Genomic DNA, 4,493 nt, shown 5'->3' with positions numbered 1-4,493 from the left:
AACCTAACAAGTTTGGAAATTTTCAATGGCGACGTGTTTCTAGCCAGTGAATACTGTAATAAGATCTGTGCATAAATCATTTTGATTCTGTTGTAGTAAACAAATCCGTCTCATTAACTGATTATTGTTATATCATTCAGGTGTCATGCCATCAAAGAATGAAAATGACAACTCTTGGTGCCGAGTAAATTGGCCGATGTGTATGTGGTAACACTGCCGCGGAGTCTCGAGGCCGCGATCAGCTGTGTTTATGTCTTGCCGTCAGTCGACATTTGGCGGTGAGTGAGGCCTGTGGTGCTGCTCTGTCTTGTGAAATTATCACAGCTTGGTGCTTTTTCATGGATATACGGTACTGATTTTCACTCGGACATTTAAGGCTAATCTAAGATAAGGTAGGTCCACTAGCGTTTTTGTTTGTGCGCGTGATAATTGCGGGTTAATACAGCATGGTTGCTCATGTAGGGGAGCAGTAGTTGGTTAGGCGACCTGTTGATGCATATCCCGTCCTGCTTACAGGGCTGGTAGCTTTGATATTTACTATGATTTACATTTATGAGAAACGACGCCATCGTTCCTAATTACCGGTAAACTATGAACAGTTATCTTTCATATAGTTTTACCCCTCTTCAGGCGTCGAATAGACCAATCATTCGAACGAGCGGGTGTCGTTTAGTCGATTGTTAGCTCGTTCTCTTGTTGCAGTGTAAGGCTACGATTTGGTCGTGGAATTGGGTATCATTTATGTTGAATGTGTTTTTTTTTTTTCCCTTGATGTTTTGATCTAGATGTTTACCGTCGAATGTTTGTTTAGCCTGAATGTTTCCCCCAGACGCGAGGTAGGTCCGTGGCTTCGCTCATACTGAATGTCAGGCTCCCTGTAGTTTAACCAATTCTGAGTGCGAGTCTTCCTTAGATTATGTTCGTTTATGTGGAGTTTGTAATGGTCGATGTTTATGTTTTACAGACGGATTTTGAACATATGCCGTTGACGTCATGAAGACCGAATGTGAAATGGACATTTTGTTTGAGTGAATATGTTTGCCCGGTATGTTAATTTTGCTTCATATATGTTGAATGTGAGGCTTCCGTACTTATTTCACCAACGTTGAATGTGAGGCTTGATACGTTGCTCATGTTGAATGAGGAGATCCCTGTCTACTTGATTAATGGTAAATGCAAGTTTCCCTTTGAACATTACTAGCGTTAAATACGGGTTTCCCTTTATACATCCCCTAGCGATGAATGCGACCTTTATACATCACATGTATTGAGTGTAAGCTTAGCATTACGCTCTATTGACGTTGAATATAAGACTACATTATAATGCACGGGGTGTGAGGCATCGCTGCTATAACGTTGAATGTGAAGTTATATGTTCAGTGCGAAAGATGACAGCTCATTTACCAAGCAAAACTTTACCAAGCTTTGAATGTGACTTTGGCCTTCGTGCCTGAACTATAAGTAGGCAGTTAGGAAAATCCCAGTTTGGACAATGGTATAAACTGGGAATCCTTGAGGTCTAACTGCTAGTTTATAGCGGTTCGCTCTTGTTAAAGGTCAAACTTATATCCTGTAGACGATTTTTTTTTCTTTACCGCCTTTATCACGTCATTGTATCTTTTGTATTATTTTAGTTTATGTTTTGTGTTCCGTTGGATGGTCTCGTATCACTGATTTTAGGCCATTATTATTAACTCATGCAACACCTTGGTCCTTGGGGAACCTCCAATCTTGAAGTTCGTTTGTCCCTGTATTTTAAAAATCCAAGTTTTTAAAGGCCTGTATCCCAATTTTTAAACCGTATCCCCAATTTTTAACCCCCCATCCTCAAATTTGAATCTTCATTTCCCAGGTTTCACCTCGTATTCCATTTTTTTAACCTCATTTCAGTTTTTAAACCCCATATCATCAGTTTTGAAAAAGTTATCTCCATTGATATATACCTCGTATGCACAAATTTTAAAAGATGATTTCATCAGCATCATATACTTGCATTTTAACAGTATCACTGTTATTGCTTCAGAAACTTAGTTTTTCATAGCAAAAGAGATCCAATGCTGAAGGAAAATTCACGAAAGAAATAAGCTCAGATGCAAGCAAATTGATATTGGTAAAAATTGGGGAGAGATCAGACGACAGTTATACATAAACTAATCCAAGGTAAAACTTTACGTGTTCTCATGTCAGCCCGATGTTCAGGAGGTGAATGAACTCCCCTGTGCTTCGTAATGTGAACGTTACTGCTCTGAACCACTGCATAGGTACTGACACTTACCTGAGCATAGATTATACACCTGGTACAACCTGTGTCTGCAGCCAGAACCTGTGTCACTGCAGCCAGAACCTGTGTCACTGCAGCCAGAGCCAGTGTCACTGCAGCCAGAACCTGTGTCACTGCAGCCAGAACCAGTGTCACTGCAGCCAGAACCTGTGTCACTGCAGCCAGAACCTGTGTCACTGCAGCCAGAACCAGTGTCACTGCAGCCAGAACCCGTGTCACTGCAGCCAGAACCTGTGTCACTGCAGCCATAACCCGTGTCACTGCAGCCAGAACCAGTGTCACTGCAGCCAGAACCAGTGTCACTGCAGCCAAAACCTGTGTCAATGTTGCCATTGCCGATACTGAGATCCTATCTCTCTCGTTACCTACGCCAGCAATCTTCAGTCCTACCTCATCGGCAGTGCCTGAGGACCCACCACCACCACTGCTCAGGTGGTGGTGGTGTATTCACGTTTGGTGTAGATGGTAGATCCTCCGGTAGTTGTGGGGTTGGACGTTATGATGGTCGTGAAGAGTTCGTTGCTCCCTCAACTTATACGGCGCTCATGAGCAGTAGTGGTTCATGGTTGTCATGTGTGTGTGTGTGTGTGTGTATGTGTGTGTGTGTAAACATGGGATTCAGGTTAGGCAAACACAGGTGCTCCCATGAACTCCGATGATTATTGAGCAGTTGTACCTTGTTACCGTTAAGTTGGTGTGTGCTCAGCCTGCTCGTTGACCAAGCATTAGACGTGATGTCTTGTGTACATAATTCTGTAAGATAGCTATATCGTCTGACATAATACGAGGTTTCATTATATATATATATATATATATATATATATATATATATATATATATATATATATATATATATATATATATATATCGAGAACCGGAAACATATTTTTTGATGATTAATGTTATAATGCAAAGGGGGTTATATTACCTGATCTAGAGAGTATGTTGTTGTATATAGGGGTCATGGAGGCTGGCTGTGTTATCTGGTACTGATGGTTATTGACACCACCAGTGAGGGAAATTAGGCTTATGCCATTATCACCTGTGCGATGGATCCCAAGTAGGCTTACCGTGTATATATTTCTCTCTCTCTCTCTCTCTCTCTCTCTCTCTCTCTCTCTCTCTCTCTCTCTCTCTCTCTCTCTCTCTCTCTATGAGTGTTCAGGAGATGGAGCCTCGCGTTTCTATAACTCCCTCTCTATATAATACCATACAGTTGCAGGGAAGTTGTGTATTGCTTTTTTTTTTTTAAGTTCCCTTTAGGGTTACCAAATGTTGCGTAACGATTAATATAAGGACATGAAATATACTAGCAACTTTTTTTGAACATTGATTTTTGTATGAATATGTATGTATAACGCGCATATGTTCTAATACAAGTATGTACACACACAGCGATACACATTGATTATACATTTCGTCAGTCTTTTGCGTGAAGTGTGTTTTCCCATAGAAGTAGTTCCCCCTCCCCCTTCCTCCGTACTTTGGGTGTAGGGCGTAACATCAAACATCTTCTGAACAAGTCCAAATATAAGTTGAGGATAAGAAAACCACCTTGCAGTATGCCGGGTGTGGCGTGCGCCTTAACCCCAACGCTCAGAGATTGACATGGAATCGGCGTTATTGAATTCAAGGGTGGGATATGATAAGGTCATATCCGGCCATGGGGTCACGCACGCGTGCCTGAGCGATCACACACACACACACACACACACACACACACACACACACACACACACACACATACACACAGTTTGATGGTCGTTATGAGCAGGAAGATGTGAGCACACACGCTGCTGTCTTAGGTCAGCTCGCCGTCTGTCTGGCTTTGTACACAACATACGTGAGGAACTGGTTTTTTGTTTTCTATGAGTATTTTTCCTGTCCTGTGTGAGACAAGTATAAAGTAGACGTGGGGGTGTAAATGAGAGTAGACTGGCCATAAAGTAGGGGAATGGGCGTAGCTTAGAAGTAGAGAGTAGGCGTTAGTGGCCAAGGGGTAAAGTGGGCGTGGTCGAAAATAAGATGATCCATGATCTTAATTCTTGGTATATACATGTGTATGTGGGTGGGTTGGGCCATTCTTTCGTCTGTTTGCTTGCGCTACCTCGCAAACGCGGGAGACAGCGACAAAGCAAAAAATATATATATATATACAGGGTTCTTGAGAAGTCAGTATGGTGTCAGTTATCTGTACAGCATTGCAGCACAT

The 4,493-nt window shown here is 42.0% G+C and overlaps 1 protein-coding gene across 2 annotated transcripts in view; it reads left to right on the top strand.

Annotated features, from left to right (window-relative positions):
• The first annotated feature begins 255 nt into the window (after positions 1 to 255).
• Positions 256 to 4,493, top strand: part of LOC139760329 (uncharacterized) — a 223,322-nt gene continuing 219,084 nt past the window's right edge. For both annotated transcript variants that reach the window (XM_071683345.1, XM_071683347.1), the window contains exon 1: positions 256 to 392. The gene's annotated coding sequence lies outside the window, so the exon portion shown is untranslated. The remainder of the gene's footprint in view (positions 393 to 4,493) is intronic.

The sequence above is a fragment of the Panulirus ornatus genome, chromosome 36 (assembly GCF_036320965.1).
Source record: "Panulirus ornatus isolate Po-2019 chromosome 36, ASM3632096v1, whole genome shotgun sequence".
NCBI lineage: Eukaryota > Metazoa > Arthropoda > Malacostraca > Decapoda > Palinuridae > Panulirus > Panulirus ornatus.
Note: the sequence above shows the minus strand (reverse complement) of the source record. Positions and strands in the feature narration are given on the sequence as shown.